The sequence below is a fragment of the Lissotriton helveticus genome, chromosome 3_1 (assembly GCF_964261635.1).
Source record: "Lissotriton helveticus chromosome 3_1, aLisHel1.1, whole genome shotgun sequence".
Taxonomy (NCBI): Eukaryota; Metazoa; Chordata; class Amphibia; order Caudata; family Salamandridae; genus Lissotriton; species Lissotriton helveticus.
This window is the reverse complement of record NC_136061.1, coordinates 817,310,079-817,332,536: the sequence shown is the minus strand read 5'-3', so window position 1 is coordinate 817,332,536 and position 22,458 is coordinate 817,310,079.

Genomic DNA, 22,458 nt, shown 5'->3' with positions numbered 1-22,458 from the left:
TTAAATCAAATATGCCAATCATGGAAACACCAATCCATAACACAATTTACACAGAGAGCATGTGCACTTTAGCACTGATCACCAGTGAAAAAGTGCCCAGAGTCTTAGACTAACAAAAACAGGTCAGGAGAAAATTGGAGTAAGAAGCAAAAGGTTTGGGGTTGACCCCGCAAAAAGGGCCATCTCCAACACTCCCCTGTGTATCTTTCAGGTGGTGCTAAGGGGATCGCTGGGGGTGTAGAAACATGAAATATTACCTGCCACTGTGGCTCCCCCTGATGTGGAAGTAGGGGAGAATACAAAGCTAACTAGGCTGATCCCATGCGGATTTCCTCTTGCAAGAGGATCTATCCTACTCTGTTCCTGTAAAGTGTCTACTCAATGAGATAAGGCCTGTGTTTCCTTCCGTAGATTGCCTAAAATATTGGCTAAATCTGCTAAAGTGGTTCCATCTCACTTAGGTAGGAAGAGCTCTGTGGGCTTGTCGTTCTGTCATGCACTCACCGAATGTTCCTACAAGATAAGTCGCACTAGTGTGCGCGGTTACCACCTTTGGAGTGAATAAATGTCTTTTATTCTGCTTCTCTTTTCCATCCTGAGAAACAAGAATACAGCAGAGAAATGAGGAATGCTCCGGTAAATATGTAATGCGGGTGAAGAAGCAGCTGAGTTGCCGAGACCACAGTAAAGAACACCGCCGAACACACAAGGCAAGTCTGAACACAAACACATCGCTTCCGGCTTTCCTGCGTCTAAATAGACTACCTAAATTAGATTGCCGCTGTTTCGCGATACCAGGCGAGACTTCAGCTCTGATCCTACTTTGTTTACTTTTGCCACGTAAAGACAGGCATGACAGGTACCATTAAGTGTTACCGATCTGTTGGAGGAGATGGTTATGTTGCAGTGTTGAGAGAAATGGGGATAAGATTCATGTATATCCTGAATTTCTTATTGGAATTGGTAGAAGGTGGATTGGCATATAAGACCGTGAGTACCTCTAGGTCAGCGATCTCATTGAGGTCATTCCCAGGGAATGAGATTCAAGTGGGAGAAATCCCATGGGTATGTAAGTTGATGAGAAGTATTTGTCTGTCAAGATTTCTGGTGCCTAAGTATTTTACTCTGGGGTGTTAATAAGTTTCTTAGGGCTAGATGTAGGTAATTCCCATTTACAGACTCTTAAATACCGAATTTTACCGATTCGGTATTTAAGAGTCTGTAAATGGGAAGGGGCAGATGTAGGTGATTTTAAAATCTGAATTACCGAATCTGTAAAATTCGGTATTTACCGATTCTGTAAATACAGAATCGGTATTTCCCATTGATTCCTATGGGCTTTGAAGCCCATAGGAATCAATGGGAAATACCGAATCTGTATTTACAGAATCGGTAAATACCTAATCCTGCAAGGGTGCAGGGGGTGTCACTTTGACACCCTCTAGCACCCCAAGTACAGGCTTGTGTGCCATGTGGCACACATACATGCCCTAAGGGCATGTCTGTGTGTCACATTGCACAGGTGTGCATGCACAGATGTGCATGCACAACTGAATTCGGTATTTTACCACACAATAGGATTGTGTGGTAAAATACCGACTCTTAAGGGCCTGTGGCACTGTAAAGTGTGCCACCTACATTTGTAATTACAGAATCGGTATATTTACCGATTCGGTAATTTACCGATTCAGTAATTTTACCGAATCTGTAAATATACCGATTCTGTAATTTTAAGCCCCCTACATCTGAAAACCCTAATACCGGTCGGAAATGGCCGGAATCGGCCGTTTCCGACCGGTATTAGAGCTCCTACATCTGGCCCTTAATATTTTATTCTCTTGGCAAGAAAAATGGGTTCTTATGCAGGATTTAGTTATTTGCTAAGCTAGCAATGCTGTTGTGTTTGGTTTCCTGCAGCTGAGTACCTGCCGTTAGAGCCTTGGATTTTTCAGGTAGAATGTTCATAACAGATGGGGGACCAAATTAAATACTAGGTCAATATCGTACTCAGGATTGTGTGAGAAAATTGTGTGTTATCAGATGTATCAAAGTATGTGTTGTAATCTTAGAGATGCATGGAACCCTGCTATGTCATGGAATGTGGTCATGCATGCTATTCCATGATTCACTCATTCCAGAGCTGGGTATCCTGATGTACAGTTGGTGCTGTGCTTATACGCTGTTTACCAGATTAAGCATATGAACTTGAACTACAGTATCTAGACCTCATCTTTTCAACACTGGCGATGAGGAGCTTTTGCCTGATTGGGGACAGGCACCTTCAGCACCAACTCCCCTGTTTGCCAATTTCGTCTTATGGACTGTGCTATTATTGTAGATCTGCTTCTCTGCTCTCATTATTGTAGTTTTACTTCATTTTTTTTAAAACCAAACCAATCTTAGGTGAGCGCAAGGTTGCTGTTGAGTAACAGGAGTCTCACCTGCTTAACTGCCACACCGCGAGCCTCTTTTCAAGCTCGAGCTCTTCTCCCTCGCGCTGAGCCTCCATCACTTTGTTTCACATCACTGGAACGTACGCCGCACTCCAGCATAGGATCATGCTGTGACTACGCGGTGTGTGGCCATCTTGTATCCAGTTATTTATTTTTAGTTTATTGTGGAACGCATGCCGGAACGCGCGCCGATCTCAAGCACGCATCTACGCTGTGTTCACACAGTGTACAGCTGATTTATATAGGATTTCATCTCATCAGGACGGACATTGTTTCCTCATTGCTTATTGATCCTCATGCTAGAATCTCAGTACAAGGTGAGAGTTGGCAGTTTTTTAATGCATTAAACTTTCCTCCAGTACAGCAGTGACATTGTTTTTAATACAGTGTTCGGAATCACCCGATGTTCCAGCGGTCTTGTTTTCTTTCTATTTGCCAACGATTTTTACAAGGACTGTTGCAGTCGAATTTGGATTTTAACTGTGGACATTTTAATTGGTTGCATTTTTCAGTCTACTTACTTTTAATTATCTCAAGCTGACTTGTTTTTTTTCTAATTCTAACTGTATTTTAAATATTACCATGGCTGCCACAACAAGCATGTCCCAGCCCCCAGCCTTTTTATCAGAGAAAGGTGAACCAATTCTTTCTTGGAAGAGATGGAGCAATGTATTCGACTCTTACATTGTAGCAATTGGTGAAGAGAAGTTCTCAGTATTTAGTAAACAAGCTATTCTTCTCCACAATTTAGGCGTAGAAGGAAGAAATATTTACGATAGTATTGATCTCTTTCCAGTTGGTAATGGGGCTGGAGAACCTGCTGATGGTTACGAGATGTCTAAGACCATGTTGGAGAAATATTTTGGCCCAGCATTAATGTTGTTCTAGAAAGGCATAAGTTATTTACCGGGGTCCAAGGTCCGGCTGAGTGGGAGGGGAGTTATGTTGCCTCCCTTAAGACTCTGGCACGGACTTGTGTATTTGGTGAGCTCTCTGACTCCATAGTCATAGATCAATTGGTGAGGTGCACATACGAGTACAGGAAAAACTTTTGTCAAAAAACCCGTAGTTGGCTGAAGCTGTTGCCATCGTAGAAGGTATGGAGAATACTTCTACTTGGGTGAAAGAGATGAGGAAAAACCGTGAGGATAAAAAGGAGGTGCAAGGTGCTGTTCATGCTCTTGTGGAACACGACACTTTGGGGGCTTGTGACAGTGTAGCCAAAGTTTCACCTGGTGATAAGCATAAAGCTTCAGAGAAGGATACACGCATGTGTGGTCCTCTCAAAGGATTTCCGGCGCAAATAGAGCATGAAATTTGTTCTCCTAATACTAGTAACAGTGCTAACGACAAAGCCCCAGGGGAGTTTCCTAAACCTAAGTGTTTTAGGTGTGGAAGTTTCTCACACTTCTCCAACTATCCTCGTTGCAATGCCAGAGAGTCAGTGTGCAACAAATGTGGTGTCAAAGGACATTATGCTCGGGTTTTCAAGTCTTCTACAAAAGTTCATAACCCAGAGAAAGGGGCTGAGACGGTGCGCACTGTGGTTTTAAGTATCGGTGACAAAGGTGGTAAAGTCAATGCAGGGAAAATAACAATGCCTGAGTGCAGCATCTTAGTAGTCGGTTATGATGTTGTGCTGGCTGACTCTGGTTCACCTTTCACCATGGTCGGCAACAAACAATGGAATGAGGTTGTGGGGTTGGACAGCATGACTTTGTCGCCACCTGACATAAATCCTGTCAGTTATGGTAGTGCAAAAATGAATGTCCTTGGATATGTTGAGGCTTGTATCCAGGTTAAAAAATAGACGTACTGTAGGTAAAGTCTACGTAGCTGAAAGAGGGGACAATTTGTTGGGATGGAGACACCAGGGTGATTTAGGTATCATGCTCAATCCCGGCGCAAAGGATCCCAGGGATCAAGTCATGTTGGTGGACTATGCAGATCAAAGTAGTGAGTACTTCAATAGGTTTCCTGAAATCTTAGCGGATACCTTGGGTTGTTTAAAAGGGTTTGAGCACTGAATTGTCCTCAAAGAGATGGCTGTACCCTGTGTGCATAAAGTGAGAAGAGTGACAAATATGATGATGAGACCCTTGGAAACTGAACTCAAAAGATTGTTAAGCTTGGAAGTCATTAAGGACATAAAAGCTTCAGAATGGCTGGCCCCCATTGTTTTGGCCCCTAAAGATGGTGGTACCAGCGTCAGGATGTGTGTAAACTTGAGGGGTTTAAATTAATGGATTTGGGGGGATTGCCAACCTCTGCCCAATATTTCGGAGTCCCTTAGTATGCTCATAGGAGCCCAGATTTTCAGTGTGTTAGACTTATCATCAGCCTATCACCAAATCCTCCTACACAAAGACTCGAGGCATATTACATCTTTCGTTACACCTCTGGGAGCTTATTGCATCCTAAGAATGCCCTTCGGGTTGGCATCAGCAGATGCATGGTTCCAGAGGGTCATTAAGATGGTCCTGGAAGGAATACCCAATATGTTCTTCCAGGACGACATCTTGGTCTATGGCAAAAGTGAAACAGAACATGGTGAGACACTAATATGTGTTTTGGGGAAGTTGAAGGAGAGGGGGCTTACTGTAAAGAAACAAAAATGTCGCATTGGGTCGAAATCAGTTACATATTCAGGACATGTGATCACAGGAGAGGGGATCCAACCCAAGTTTGAACTTACTGAGAGTATTGTGAAGGCCCCCACCCCTGAAGATAAGGAACAAGTGAGATCATTCTTGGGACTCGCTGAGTTCTATTCCAAGTTTATGCAAGGATTTGCCATTGTGACTGAACTCATCAGGGCTTTTATTAAGAAGGGTACGCATTTTGTGTGGTCTGATGACTGCCAAAGAGCGGTTGATAACATCAAATCTGAAATTGGGAAGATGCCCACTCTAGGGCATTTTGATGTCAACCGAAAGACTATCTTAACCACTGATGCCAGCCTCGAGGGGTTAGGGGTGGTACTCTCCCAAGTTGTGGATGGGGAGGAGAGGGCAGTCGCTTTTGCCTCTCAGGCTCTCAGGGACGCGGGAAAGAATTACTCGTGTATTGAGAGAGAGGCCTTGAGTGTGTTTTGGGCGGTACAGTACTTTAAGTTTTATCTCTGGGGTATCCAATTTTTGGTTAGGACAGATCATGGCCCCTTAGTACAAATCTTTTCATGCCGTCACAGTGAACATATCACACCCAGACTCAGGCGATGGATTGAAGGTCTCCAGGAATATAACTTCCGTGTACAATATATACCAGGCCCCAGCAACAAGTCCGCTGATTGTCTCTCACGGTTGCCTGTTGAATACGAACAGAATGATGGTGAAATTGAGAGTGTATGTTGGGTTGCTGAGCCAGCCCTGTCCAGTGGTGAATGGTTGGATGGTGTAAAGAAAGACAAAACTCTTTCTTCTCTCAGAATGTGGACGAGCCAGGGGTGGCCTGACTACAAGCTTTAGATCAACAATCAAGAGCATATTGGTCTGTGAGAGATGAATTGTTGTTTTATTATGGCAATCTCATGAGGGGTGACAGAGTGATTCCTCCCGTTGAGTTCAGGGACAGAATAATTAATATAGCTCATGAGGGTCACTTTGGGAGAAGTTTCACCAAAGCTCGTGTGAGAGAAAGATACTGGTGGCCCGGTATGGACCACATGACTGAAAATGTTAAAGACAGTGTGTTGTGTGCCTCCAGCGATACGTCTCGCACTCCCAATCATGCTCCCTTATCTCCTGTAGAGGTCCCAGATGTTGTGTAGTCACAATTGGGCCTAAATATCATAGGGCCTAATGAACTTCTGCCCTCCTACAAACGTTTTGTCCTATTGCTAGTGGACTACACCTCCAAGTGGGTGGTTACGAAGTGTGTGTCCACTGTGAACACTAAAACTGTTATCGATTTCCTTGTAGATGTTTTTGTGTCTGAGGGTGTGCCTACATTTTTGGTCACAGGCAATAGGGTACAATTTGTGTCTCATGAAATGTGCAGGTTTCTTAAGGATCTCATTATAATTCATCAGAAGACGGCCTTGGATACACCGCAGCACAATGGTTTGACCGAAAGGATGAACCGCGTTGTCAAAGATTGTGCCCAGTGTGCTCAAGGTTGTCTTTCATCAGTGTCTTGAGAGATACATGGTGGGCACCCTGCATCACTCCTAATATTGTCACGAAGAGGTCTCCTTTCGATGCCTTGAGGGGAAGGAAGGCTTTTTTTAAGTTAACCCAGTCTTGGATCCCTGCATGTAGTGATGTGGGTATTTCTGATTAAATGAGGCGTGATAGGATGTCTAATTATCAGGAAAAATACAAATTGAGTTATGGCTCTAAGATACATGTGAAAAGCAAGAAGTGGTGCCTCGGTGACCTGGGTATGGTGAAAAGTCCAAGACATACTCCTAGGGGGAATTCTAGCTTCATGGGTCCTTTCACCATTGTTGCCATCAGAAAGAATGTTGTGAAAGTTGACACAGGTTGCATGTGGAGCATGTCTAGACTGGTGAGATATAATGGTAACTCCTCAAATATAGATGCACCACATGAGAGTAGTTTCTCTGGTGATTATGGCCCCTTGAGTGAAAATACTTGCAACAGGAGGGCTGACACTCCCTATGGTAGATGTAAGTATCTGCCTGTGAAGATAAGAGACTGTGGGCCAGATGTAGGTAGCCAAATACCGGTCGGTAACGGACGATTTCGGTATTTGGCTTTTGACATGTAGGTGGCTCGGAATTTACAGAATCGGTAAAAATTTACCACTTCGGTATTTTTCCGAATCGGTAAATATACCGATTCTGTTAATCCATATGTAGGTGGCACAGTTTGCAGTGCCACAGGCCCTTAGGATTTCTTATTTTACTACCCAGTCCTATTGGGTGGTAAAATACCGAATTCCAGTGTACATGCACATCTGTGCATGTACACCTATGCCATGTGACACACAGACATGCCCTTAGGGCATGTCTGTGTGCCACATGGCACACAAGCCTGCAATTGGGCTGCTACAGGGTGTTAAAGTGACACCCCGTTCCCCCTGCCAGGATTCGGTATTTACAGATTCTGTAAATACCGAATCGGTATTTCCCATTGATTCCTATGGGCTTCTAGGCCCATAGGAATCAATGGGAAATACCGATTCGGTATTTACAGAATCGGTAAATACCGAATCTTACAGATTCGGTAATTGAAAAATAAAAATTACCTACATCTGCCTACTTTACATACTCTTAAATACCGAATCGGTATGATTCGGTATTTAAGAGTAGGTAAATGGGAATTACCTACATCTGGCCCTATGTCTTATATTGATGCAATGTTTATCTTGTACCATGTTTTTCGTTTGACAATTATTCTTGTTTTTACTTACTCTTTGTTTAATTGTTATCTCCCTTATTGAAAAGGGGCTGGGTTGTAATCTTAGAGATGCATGGAACCCTGCTATGTCATGGAATGTAGTCATGCATGCTATTTCATGATTCACTCACCCAGAGCTGGGTATCCTGCTGTACAGTTGGTGCTGTGCTTATACGCTGTTTAGCAGATTAAACATATGAACTTGAACTACAGCATCTAGACCTCATCCTTTCAACAGTATATGAAGATATGACCGCAGACCTGAGGCTGGTGGGAAAGACAAGGGTTGACACTAAAGAACACTTTTAAGGTGGTATCCGTTCCATTCATTCCCAGGTGGGTATTATACCTGAGGCTGGCATTGAGGTACTATGGTTTGGTGCCCATTCCGCTAGGGGTGCTGGCGAGAGACTTGAAAGATATTATGTATGTAGCAAATTAGTCACCTCAGAATTGGCCTTCAAGACGTTTTATTTCAAATGAGCTTTTGGGTGGCAAGGTTGGTTGTAAGTAGGCTTTAGCCATGCATAATCCTGATGCTTTGCAATTGACATCGAATGTAAAATTTCCTAACTATCAAGAAGGAAAGTTTATGTGCACAGAGGCAAAGATTGTCCCATCTGAAAATTGGCTGGAAAGAGCAGAACCTAATAGGCTCTGGTACTTTTAGAATGTAAGTATGCACTTTGTTCCTTGATGTTCATGGAAAATGTGACGGCTAGTAGATAAATGAAGCTTGTATTTGTTACTTATTGTTGATTGTATATTTGACCTGGTTGTAAGAATAGGATAGTTGTCTTTGTTGCATTTTCATAGGTGCAGGTCAGAATAATGAGTAATGGAGATTCAGCAAGTTGTCAAAGCTTCACACGAAGAAAGAGTTGGAGGGCGAGTCAATGTGAGCATCTCTGCTACACATGCAATAACTAAACCATCTCCATCTTTCTTGTGTCACATGAATGCATCACTGCAACACACAATATCGACTAATAATTAAGGGTATTATGCAGAGATGGATGGTATTAGAAGACTAAGGAGTCAGATATGATATTCTCGTTCTGACATTTGCAAGTCTCTCTTGCAAAAGTGCACTATTTAACAAATGTTATAAATGTACCAGGAAGAAGTTGATACACGTACAATCATTGCACATCTGTTTTTCATGCCTGAGAACTGAACTATTAGGTACATTTCCATTGGCGGATGAGGATATAACTACCTGTGCTTAGGGTTTTTTGTCAAACATTTTGCTGAAGCTTCAAGAGCTACCATGTCAAGCAGCTGAATAAAATGTTGTTCTCAATGAACGATCCTGCTCATGAATTTTCTTTAAAGTACAGGCAGTTCTGCTGGAGAAATGCAGGCACACCGTCGGCACTTATTGTCAGATCTGGAGATTCACAGCAGCAGTGATCCCGGCAGGCACGAAAACCTTGCTAACCAGAGGATTATTGCCGCAATATTCCGACCTCTGCTTGTGTGCCTGACTTGGCTGCATAGTTAAGCGGCATGCATATAACCATAGTAGTTCTTTGGGAGCAATGAGAGACAAAAGATGTCTGCCTGTGCCACTGGCAATGGGGGTGCATGTACAAGCAAACCAATTCGGGCATGGGGGGGGGCGGGTGGAGAACAACGTGATGTGGCTGAGAAAGGAGAAGGGGGTGCAAGAATGAAGTAAGTCCAAACAACCCATGTTTTAGGTGTGAGGAGCAATGACATTGGAGGTATAAGTGCCCAGAGTGAGAAGGGGGTAATGCCCAGGGCTAGTCCCGCAGAGCCAAGTCACCCAACTAGCTAAGCCAAATACTACCCAACTCAATTTTATCCAACAGCTCTCCCTCCCTCTGCCATGGTGCCTGTGGCCCAAACAATGTCAGTGGTAAACAATGCTTTTCTCCATTTTGCTACAATATAGAGGGTCCTGGCAGGTCCCAGTTATGCCCAAACCAAGAAGGGGGTAATATCTGGGGGTAGTCCTGCAGAACCAAGTCACTCCACTAGCAATGCCAACTGTTGAGGCTCCCTCAGCAATTCCTCTTCCACCTATGGTGGGATGGAGAAAAAAGGTGATGTGGTCAAGGAAGGGGAAGGAGTGAAGGAAGTGGCCCGATTAGGGCCACCCGGGTCCCTCAAGACCACCTCTCTGCCTTCCGTACAAATGAAGAGTCGGTTAGACTGTAGAGAATACAAACCAAAGTTGTTTATTAGTAATACACTTGAGCGGAGTCCAATCTGACCAGCCTCCTTAGAGTGCTGTAGAAGGACTGACCCCCACCCACATGGTAGCACATGTGTGGGGATTTCATCAGTAGAATGTTGGCTTGTTGGTAGGATTGGAATGTTGATGTTTGAAGGAGTTAGTTGAGATAGTGGAGCTGAAGGAGCAAGCTGGAGGTACTGATTCCTGTATACTACCACCAAATAAAGAACAACTACTCTACTTTCTGCTGTTGGAGTAATCTTTACATTGGCGACGAGTATGCAGATGTTAGAAAAGAGGTTTGTTGCCAAAATTAATATAGTATTAGAGAGACATAAATTATTCTGCCGAGTACAAAAGACTGACGAAGATATTGCTAGTTATGTTGCTGCATTAAGGGGTCTTTCTTTAACCTGTCAATTTGAGGGTCTAGGAGATTCACTTATACATGATCAAATTGTCAGATGCACAAACAATAAAAGGGTACAGGAAAAATGACTCAGTAAAGCCCCTACACTCGAAGAAGCAATACAAATAGCTACGGGTCTTGAACATACCGATCTATGGATAAAGGAGATAGATAAATGCAGTTCTGTAGTGTCTAAAGAAGTGTTATCAAAAGATTTAGACTCAAAGGATGTAATTCCTAAAGGTTCACATATCCATGCTTGTGTTGAAACCAAACTCGTAAAAGTTGTGGGGAAACCACAATCTAAGCCTTTCAATAGGCTGAATCAAATTTCTCATTCTAATGTTGTGCCTCTGCATAGTGCTACTTGTACTTTCAAATGTTATTGTTGGGGGTCTCCTGGACATATTGCTTCCAGTATGAAATGTATGGCTAGGAATGCGATCTGTAGAGCATGTGGGAAGAGAGGGCACATTGCGAAGGCTTGCCGTGCAAAAACGCAATATGTTCATGTGTAGAGGGTTATTCTATGCCTGAGCAAAAGTGCTATAGAACTACTTGTAACGTGGACATCATTGCTGAAATCACTGACAAATTAGAAAAACCACATTGCGTCATAAGCTTTGACATGAAAGATGAGGAAAGGCATGTGGTCTCTTGGGATGTCCCTGATATTAAGGCTGTGGGGTATAGCAGTAAGACTATTGACATTCTGGGTTTGAAGTGGATGGTAATACGTTTTTCCGGAAAAAAGGTTTATGGACGAGTATATCTGACAAAACAAGGTTCCAATTTGTTAGGTTGGAGGCTTCAAAAAGATCTAGGGATTATGCTTAATCCCAATGCCGTTGAACCTGTGAAATCTTCATTTGTCCATAATATTGGCAAGTGTCCTGGAGAAATTTTCTAACGTTTTCTCTGACGAGTTGGGAAAACTTGTGAATTTTTCTCATAGGATTATTCTAAAAAAAATGCAGTGCCAGTTGTCCATAAAGTGAGGAATGTACCTCATTTGATGAGAGGTCCTCTTCAGGAGGAACTTAACAAATGATTGCAGCAAAACATCATTGAACCTATAGAGGCCTTTGAGTGGTTGGCGCCCATTGTCGTCACGCCCAAAGATGGTGGGAACAAGATTCGTTTGTGTGTCAACTTGCGCAATCTTAACAGAAATATTTGGGTTGCCAGGCAACCATTACCAAATATTTCTGATATGTTGACTGCGATGGGTGGTGGAATGGTTTTCAGTGTGATTGATATGTCAGCGGCCTATCACCAGATTGATTTGAATGAAGGGTCGAGGCATCTTACTTTGTTTGTAACACCGCTGGGGGCGTTTGTTTCATTATCGCAGGATGCCCTTTGGTTTGGCATCCGCCTCAGCGGTGTTTCAAAGAGTTATGCAAAAACGTTTCGGAGATATGGAGAATGTCTCATGCTTTCAAGACGATGTCCTGATCGTAGGAAAGGATAGTGAACATCACGACAAAGTATTGAATGAAGTTCTAAAATGTATGGAAAGTCATGGATTGACTAGAAAAAGAGAGAAATGCCAATTAAAAAGAAATTGTGTGACCTATTTGGGACATGAAATTTCCGATGCAGGAATAAAACTGAAGAAAAGCGTTGTTTCGGCTATTAATGATGCTCCTACTCCTCTCAACAAAGATCAGTTGAAATCGTTTCTAGGATTAGCTGGATACTGTTCTAAATTTATAAGTGGTTTTACAGAGATAGTAGAACCATTGAGGTTGTTGATGAAAAGTGGGATTGCCTTTGAGTGGAATGAGATCTGTGATAAAGCGTTTAGGATTGTAAAAGATGGTATTCTTCATGCACCTACCCTAGGACATTTTAATGGGAACGCTAGAACTTTCATTACCACTGAAGCCAGTGCTGTAGGAATCAGAGCAGTTCTTTTGCAAGTACATGATGGTGTTGAACGGATTATTGGATTTGCGTCGAGGAGGCTTCAGGGAGCTGTAACTTCATATTCTGTTATTGAGAAGGAGGCTCTAGCGTACTGTTGGGGCATTAAGCATTTCAGATATTTTGTATGGGTTTTACCTTTTAAGGTTCGCACTGATCATTAACCTTTAGTACATTTGTTTAAAGGAGGAAGAGGACTGGAAAGTAATGTGACTCCCAGGATTTCTAGGTGAATATTATCTGTACTTGAGTACAATTTTGAGATGGAGTACATGAAGGGGTAGTAGCAGATTGTTTGCCTAGAATGCTTGTAAATGTTGTTGAAGAGAATTTGGATGATGTAGTAGATGCTGTCAGGTGTAATGAGGAGCAGGCTTTTGATAAGGAGGAGTGGGATAGCGCTATGTTGAATGATGTGATATTGCATCAAGTCATGATTTGCGTGTCAGGTGGTTGGAGTGAAGAGTATCGCGAGGATGTTCATTTTAAGAGTTATCATCACGTTGAAGCTGAATTGAGGGTAAGCGAAGGAAAATTATGTAGAAGGAATAAATTGGTGCCACCGTTTGGTCTTAGGAGTGAGATAATGAATATAGCTCATGAGGGGCATTTGGGAAGGAACATGACAAAGAGACGTGTATGGCAGTCGTTTTGGTGGCAGGAATGGACGGGGATATAGAGGAGCTTGTGAAGGAATGTTACGCATGTGCTAGGAGCGATGAAACAAAAGTGGTGAGACAACCTCCCTTCGCATGTGTGGAATTTCCCAAATGCCCGTGGGAAAGGATAGCAATAGATTTTCTTGGACCTATCTCCAAACTTGGATCTCGAAGTAAGTTTTTAATGGTCCTTGTGGATTTGTGGTTTGTTGTGGAATCCACTGATTGTATTTATACCGAAAAGGTAATTGGATTCAAAGAGAGAGTGTTTATGAATGAAGGAATAATGAAAACATTAGTGTCAGACAATGGAGTCCAACTGGTTTCTAGAAGAATTAAAGAGTTTTTATGTAATCTGGGCATTGATCATGAGAGAGTTGCCATGTTTAGACCACAGGCAAATGGTTTGGTCGAGAGGATTAACCGTTTATTGTTGGATAATATTCAACTCTCGATAGCAAATGGATTGTCATGGTCTGAGGAACTCAAGAAATTAGTGAGGTCATATAGAGTGACGCCATTCTTTGTTTGCCCTGCCGGAAGACTCCCATACACCTTTGGGGCTTACCTGAGAGCCCGCCTGCCGCTGAGCCCGCACTGCTGCACGCACTGCTGTTTACGGTCTCCTCCTGCCGCCGCAGCTCCACATCACCAGAGCGCGGCCGCAGTGGGGGGGATACTTGGGGGACCACAGCCTCCAGCATCACCTGCGGCCGGAAGCCGCTAACACCTGCGCCGGGAGGCGTTTAAATTCACCGATATCCCCGGTGGAGCGGGGGACTTGCCATTCTTTGTTTGCCCTGCCGGAAGACTCCCATACACCTTTGGGGCTTACCTGTGAGCCCGCCTGCTGCTGAGCCCGCACTGCTGCCCGCACTGCTGTTTACGGTCTCCTCCTGCCGCCGCAGCTCCACATCACCAGAGCGCGGCCGCAGTGGGGGGGAGACCGAGGGGACCACAGCCTCCAGCATCACCCGCGGCCGGAAGCCGCTAACACCTGTGCCGGGAGGCGTTTAAATTCACCGATATCCCCGGTGGAGCGGGGGACTTGCCATTCTTTGTTTGCCCTGCCGGAAGACTCCCATACACCTTTGGGGCTTACCTGTGAGCCCGCCTGCCGCTGAGCCCAAACTACTGCCCGCACTGCTGTTTACGGTCTCCTCCTGCCGCCGCAGCTCCACACCACCAGTGCGCGGCCGCAGTGGGGGGGAGACCGAGGGGACCACAGCCTCCAGCATCACCCGCGGCCTGAAGCCGCTAACACCTGCGCCGGGAGGCGTTTAAATTCACTGATATCCCCCGCGTCGCGGGAGCGCGCAGGAGCGTCCTGGGAGAAGCCTGGGACAAGGGCGGGACCGTCTGTGGCCGTCCGGGGACGACCAGGGACGGGCCACCCCCCTTGGACTCCTGCCCAAAGTTAGTTTGCGTGACTTTTTGTTGCATGATTTAAGAACTATATACTGGAGGACCTGGGTATTTAATAACAAGACTGGAATAAGTACATTGACACACATGAGGTATCAACGTGGAAACCTCAGTGCGAATTGATTCAATCATCTAGGTCATCATTGTCTCAGGCACATCAGGTGGAAGGGGGTAATAGCCTCTATTGCGATTTGTAAACCATGGCTACGAAACCTAAAACTCGTTCCACTAAGGGCAAATTAGGAACTCCTCTCAAATTGAAAAACCCAGGCCCAGAGACAAGTGATATAGTAGCCCACAAAGCCACCCCGACGGTTATCGATCTAATGCTAAGGAAGGTTGCAGGGGACATAGAGCGTGCAGAGAGACGCATTTCTATGACCTTAACCTCTTTGCCCCTGACCCCTACACAAACCGAGGATTTAAACCCCACTGATACACTAGATAAAGGTAGCCAGGATCATTCTTTTGACGCTGTCCCCTGTGCCCAACTAGTATTAGAGGACGAAGATTCTACGAATTGAGAGGTAAATAGAGCACCTAGGCACAGAAGTAAAAAGCGTAGAAATAAGAACTTACAAACAAAGGCCTGGAAAAAGACTACTAAGGGTAATAAGCCAAAAGATATAGAGGATGAGGTTTTAATAATAGAACCTAAAGCCCCCCCAATCCCCCCGAGGTGGCTTGATTCCATAATTTTAGACCTGCAAAAGCATTTGGAGGCATTTATAACCAGCCAAATTAAACCACTCGTTAGCAAACTAGATAAAATAGCCGATGAATTGCAGAGACAGGGTAAGGCCAGGGAAACTCCACTAGTTAATCAACTAGATAAGGCCTTGCCAGTAGTGAATCTACCAGCTCAACATCCCCTAGCACCTAATAACTGTGTAAGCCATGATCAATGCACTATTGCTCAAGTGCATGTAGCGCATGAAGGGGGGGGGGGAGGAAGAATAAAATTACATGGAAGCATGGACAGAAATAAAATAGTAGGACAGGGACCCGCAATGCAAAGGAAGCCAGAGATAACCGCTAGCCCTCACCAAATACATAATCATCAACTAAGTAGGGAGCAAAAGGCTAGATCCCAAGGACCCCTACCATGTGTAAATCTACCCCCAGAAGCAAGCCCCTTTGTTGTCATCTTTGCTGGGGTACCTGAGCTCAGAAGGGGGCAGGGAGAATCCTATATTGAACTCAAAAATAAGATCACTAACTGGCTAAACATCCACAGACCCTTGCAGGGGGGAAGGGGGGAAATTTTACACGTAAGAAGGGTAAACTGGGTGGGAACCAGAAGGAAAGACATAGAAGGGAATTGCATCATTGCCAACTTCAGGAACCAGAACCTAGTGGATTACATATTGGCTAATAACAACAGAAATATAACTAGCACAATAAGGACCATGCCATTAGCGTACTTCTATCCCAGGAAATTGGCTACACATCCGCCAAATGTCCAACAGATGGGAAGGGGTAGATTCACAGATGGGCATGGGCCAAGGCCCATGGAGTATGGCATTCAACCCTTATCACACCAGGGTGGTTCTCAGTGGACAAACAGATATAGCCCTTTACAGTCCCTGGATGAGAATGAATGACTAGGGATAGGATGTGAGGAAAAAGGCGTAAAGGGGATAAGGTATGATAGGGAAGCTGTAGCTCAAGGAAGCGAAGAAAGGCAAAAACTCCGTAGAACATCCAAACAGTAAAGTTAAAGAGAAAGAGAGGGCTAGGATAGAGAGGACAGTTGATTTGTGTCTTACCGAGCGGGGCATAACAGTTGGTGAAGAGCGAGTAGGAAAGTTGAACATTATGTCATGGAATATAGCGGGCCTATCTGGAAAATCCAGACTGGAGAAAGGAACTCCAGGGTTTTCACATTCTAGCGTTTCAGGAGACATGGGCAGTCAACCCTACCCCATACCAAATAGAGGGCTACAAGTGCTTCTTTGTGCCGGCACAAGAAGGCAGAGTAGGAAGAGCGAGAGGAGGGCTTGCACTTTATGTCGACCTAACCCTAGAAGGCAGATGGACTATACCAACCTGGACGTCACATACCCTGCAAGCTGTAACATTCCAGAGTAGAGGGTTGAGGCTACAGTTGTTTAATGTTTACAACCCAGGATCAATAAATGGGAAAAATGCCGCCCTATGTGAGATAGATGAAAGACTCACGCAAGAGGCGGAACAGAGGAAAGGGGGGGAACCAATGATAATATTAATGGTTGACCTTAATTGCCACCTCTGCCCAAATTTGCCCCCGATTCATTAGACTGGGATACCTGCCCTCTTAAAGACGGGCCACATTTTGAACACAACCATGAGGGCATAATATTAAATACAATAACTGAAACCCACTCACTAGCACATACCATTGACTTAACAGGCCCAGAGGTAGAGGGCACATATGTTCCAACGTTTAAAGGAAGAGGGTGCTCCACTATTATAGACTACATAATATCTTCCTTTACCAAAAATAGAATCACAAAGGTTAGAACTAAATGGAGCACCTTTAGTGATCATAACCCCCTAGTTATGGAAATTATACACGCTAGCAGGGGGGGTAAGTCTAAACGTGGGGACACTAGCCTTCAGCCAACAGATCAGGGGAGGCGATTAAGGTGGGCAAGGATAGACCCCCATGAGTTCTATAAAACATTAGTTCAAAAAGGAGGAAAACAGGTCGAAGACTGTCTGGACCCCCTAATAGAAGGACCAGAATGAGTTGCATCTTTTGCATCCTTGACAAAGTTAGTTGACAAATTATTGGAAGCTAAAGGCCCAAGGAAGGGTTCCAAGCAACCAAGGTGGTTTGACAAGATCTGTTCTAAAGCCTTAAGGAACCTAAAAGCATGCCTCAAAGCTAACCCAAGGGACAAGGCAGAAGTTGCTAACTGTAGATTAGTTTATAAAACTAAAGTAAAGGAGAGGAAGAACATCCTACAAGCAGAAGTATGGGCAGATCTGAGAGAGGCGGGAGAAAACAGGGACTTTGCAGAATTTTGGAGAATTGTAAATAGGCCCTGTTTCCAAGATAACTCTGCCCCGGTGATTAGCACCAATATCCTGCCAGAGCAATGGGTTGATCATTTCCAAGGTCTATACAATAAGTCTAAATTAGTAATACAGGAAGGTGAATGGGAGGGTACCCGTAGTGCTGAAATAGTCCTCGCAGTAGAGGAGATAACAAATGCAATCCGAGGGTTGACCCCGAATAAAGCCCCTGGCCCAGATGGTACCCCACCGGATCTATATAGAAGCAATATAGACCTATGGGCCCCAATCCTAACCAGGGTCTTAAATGCGGCCATCAAATCAGGGCTACCATGCTCCGGGTCCACTGCATTGATCGTACCCATTTTTAAGAAAGGGAGCAGGGATGATCCAAAATGCTACAGGCCGATCTCGCTTATTGATGTCTCGGTCAAAATATTAGGTCAAGTGATCTTAAATCGGCTTATGGAGTGGACAGAGGAGCATCAAACTATAGTTGACATACAGTACGGGTTTAGAGCCGGCAAATCAACTAGTGACCAGTGCCTGAATTTGTACCTGCTAACTGCCAAATATACAAAAGCCAGCAAGGGCACGGTCTACATGGGATTCATGGACCTGGCTGCGGCCTTTGACAATGTCAATAGGACTAAACTGTGGGCCATGATGCACAAGTTAGGCATTGATGTGGGGTTGATAAATATTTTGAAAGAGTTGCACTGGAATACTACCGCCAGGGTCCGTTTTAGCCCAGAGGGGGGGCGTACTGACCAATTTTTATGCTCAGGAGGTGTAAGGCAAGAGTGAATTCGTGCCCCTTTTCTTTTTTCACTCTACATCAATGCCTTAGAGAGTGCCCTTATCTCCCTAGCTGTGGATTGTCCTAAAGTAGGACCGCGTCAAATCCCAGTACTATTGTACGCGGATGACGCGGTCTTACTTGCCCGAACACCGAGGGCCCTACAACAACTGGTGGATGGATTTGTCAAGTTTATGGCCGACCTAGACTTATCTGTTAATCTAAATAAATCCTTTGTTATGGTGGCCGGCAAAAAACCCGCATATAAAAGTGTGTTTAAGATAGGGTCACATACCTTGGACAAAGTAAAGACTTTTCCCTATCTGGGCCTCCTATTTGATGGTGACATTCAATTTAGCCAACTCCTCGAGGAACATTGCACCAAGCTAGCTTCCTCGAATAGTGCCATATTAGGCTTTGCCCGTAGGCTGGGGCGCTGGTGCCCAGAACAAATAATGGCTTTATATGGTTCAATTAGCACGGCAAAGGCCTTGTATGGTGCGGAGGTCTGGGGCTTCAGGGACTGCAAACAACTACAAGTAGAGGAAGACAAATTTCTCCGCAGAATCCTGAAAATCCCACACTCCACCTCTGCCGAAATTGCTTATGCAGAACTTGGGATGCCATATATCTCAGATCATGTTAAGCTGAGGCCAATTATAGCATGGACTAGAATTTGGACCAATCCGGAGGCATCACTGAGCAGGGAAATTGTCTTGAACTGCTTGCAAAGGGATAAGGGGCTACAAATTCCTTAGCTAAAATATGTTAAGGATTCCTTAGCGAATATAGACCAGCATCACCTTTTTAGCGACCCGTCTTTGATCTCTAGCAGTTGCAAATTAAGGGTGAAAAAATTGCTTCTAGAAAAATTTGAATCTGCCAGATGTGGTCTTGGTCCTGTAAAGAAATCAATAGCAGCTCATGGCCTTGTAAGAAATGGGGTGGGAATGGAACCCTATCTGTTCCTGATGTATAGCCAGAATGACCGATTTTTAATGTGCCGTTTTAGGCTCAATCTGTTACCTAACATTTTAGCTTACCCCCCTGGTTTTACTGTAACAATTGAGCAGAAGGGTGCCTGCGGCTGCGACAATAGGTTTCCGCAGGACACCCTTCATTTTGTACTTTTATGTCAATTTTATAAAAATCCTAGGCGTTTATTTTTGGTTGACATCCTTAGGAAACAGAAATTTCGCCACGCAAGAGCTGCATTGTTTTTCTTACAGAAAGCTAGTGATACCCATACCTTATGTGCCATTTTAAGTTTTTTTAAAGTAGCCGTAAGATTGAGAAATACAAGAAATTAATTTATCTTTGTAAATAATTAGATTCTCCTTATGAATTGTATCCTCTCCTCCCCACAGTTTTAATTTATCAAAAGTTCAGAAATGTTATATAATGACATTTTTTACTGTGTAATGTATTTTTTATGAGGATTTTTTATTCTTCGAAATAAAGATTACCGAACTGAACTGAACTGAAAAAGAGTTTTTATGTAATCTGAGCATTGATCATGAGAGAGTTGCCATGTTTAGACCACAGGCAAATGGTTTGGTCGAGAGGATTAACCGTTTATTGTTGGATAATATTCAACTCTCGATAGCAAATGGATTGTCATGGTCTGAGGAACTCAAGAAATTAGTGTGGTCGTATAGAGTGACGCCACATTCCATAACTGGTGTTTCTCCCTTTGTCTCTCTTAAGGGGCGTGAGCAAGGAGCGAAAGATGTTCCTGGAGGGTTCAAAAGCAAGGAATGTGTATGGGTGGATTGTGCTGCTGTAAGAGATAGTGTGATGGAACAACAAAATGTATCTACAAGGTATTACAATGTAAAGAAAGAAGTTAAAGATTCTGATATTAAAGTCGGTGACTGGGTTGTGGTAAGAAGAGGTGGAATTGTTATCAAAGGAGAAAGTACATTTTCAGAACCTATACAAGTGAGAATAGTGAAAAGAAATGTTCTTATTTTAGTGGATGGTTCTGCTTGGAGTAGTGGCAATGTTTCTAAATGTCACGCTCCTTAAATTGTACAATGTTAATATTTCCTGTAGGTGTATAAATATGATTGTTTATTTATGTTGTTTTTATTATATTGTTATTATTTCATGTAAGGGGGGAGATGTGTGGGGATTTCTTCATAGTAGAATGTTGGCTTGTTGGTAGGATTGGAATGTTGATGTTTGAAGGAGTTAGTTGAGACAGTGGAGCTGAAGGAGCAAGCTGAAGGTACTGATTTCTGTATACTACCAAATAAAGAACAACTACTCTACTTTCTGCTGTTGGAGTAATCTTTATAATACACTTCCAACATCTCTGAAGAACCGCCCAGACTGGAATTTTCGAGCCTGGGCACTAATGAACAAAGGGGGTACAGAAAGACGAGCTGCCATCTTGAGAACCGGTACATGCTATCTTATTTTCAAGGTTACTCTGCCCGTGCCCGTCTCTCTGAGAGAGGGAGCAGGGCTTACCTAAGTGGAAAAACACACAGAGACAGAACGATTTATTCATTAGTGTAGTGAAGCTTGGCCTTAAGGAGATAAAGAGAGACAATTGAGGCAGCTTTCTGCTGAGGCAAACATAATGTGACAGAAGCTTATTTTCGATCATAGTACAAAATGGCGGCAGAATACAAAATGGTGCCACACATGCTAACTTAACTCGCACAATGCTAGAAGGAGTCGGCTAGATGCATTCTCAGTCCAACAGACCCTCCTTTTATCATTTGCTAAGAATTTTGTCTAATGATAGAAGGGTGATAACTACTCGCATAATAAGAAATCATTAATCATTAATACATGATAATACACACACTGTTAATATTCGAAAATTCCCTCATCTATTGAAATCAAATCATGGACAGCCTGTATCATCATTGCCGAAGACTTAGCATCATGTATTGGTGTTTTCGGTGTGGGTGTCAACTTTCCAACACAGTAAGCAGAGCAAACAGGAAGGCAATGTACGCGTAGACAACTTGTAAAGATAACACCCGCAATTGCTATTAGGAAAAGAAGACATTTCCAGCCCCAGGACGTTATTAAACCCCAAAACCAACCAGAAAGACTCCGTGTACCATTCTCTTGGTGGATGTCAGATTCAAGCCTATGCAACTTCTGCATAACAGTGTATACATTTGGAGCATGGTCTGGTATGTAAACACAGCAACTACTTCCAATGATGCGACAAGCCCCACAACGATCAGATAGGATGATGTCTAACACCATCCGGTTTTATAACGCAACGAGTCTCGTAGAATGGAGCTCAGCTAATATATTGGTCAAGATCCTTGCGGTGGTGTTGATGACACCTTCCACCACCCTAGTGAGCCTTCGGATGTTAAGCCTATTGGACATGGGGCCCCAAAAAGGAACAATAACCTTCATAGCATCAGTAAACTGCTGCAGAGTAGTGTCTGTCTGGTCTATGTCTTCTGTGTTAATGACTCTTCTAATACAAGACAGATGGGCACTCCAGCACTGTAAGCGATGATGTCTGTGGTAGTTGGACGGTGCTATATACACTGGGGGACGGAGGAAAGATATATAACGTATACCAGACCATACCCGAGGAAGCCAAAGATAAGCCTGGCACCCACAAACAACATATACATTATGAGAGGGTAGCAGAGGTGGGCTACTCTTTGTGCGCAGTACATATGTGTAATTGCAATTACTCTCCCCCACCGCAACCTTACCAAAACCCTGGACACAGAAACCAGCTATGGCATTCACTACCGGCACTGGCATTGCCTCAATCTGGGTGATATTGTACATGTGGAAGAACCTAAAATATTCAGTGACATTAACCCTTGAAAATCCAACATTTCATTTTGAAGCCATGTTACATTTCTCTCTCTCTTGTATATATTCATGCATGCTGTCGGGACAGTGTATCAGGGGCCCCTTGTTCTCCCGGGGTAAACTCTTGGTGGGCACATATATACTCTAAAACAGTGTCATAATCAGCCGAGGTCATATTCATAGCATCAGAATGATAATGGGTATACACTATAGTAAATAATAGGAACCAGGCCTCACAGCTCCTGAGGTAAGAGAAGGACGTGGACAATAACACATCAATTTTGTACGTCACAGAAGGGAGCAGTCCACAAATCCAACAATTTATGACATTGGATGTTCCATGCGCCTGATGAAGCATTTGCAGGAAAACATTATCTACATATGTTTTTCTATGTTCACCTTTGTGAGGGG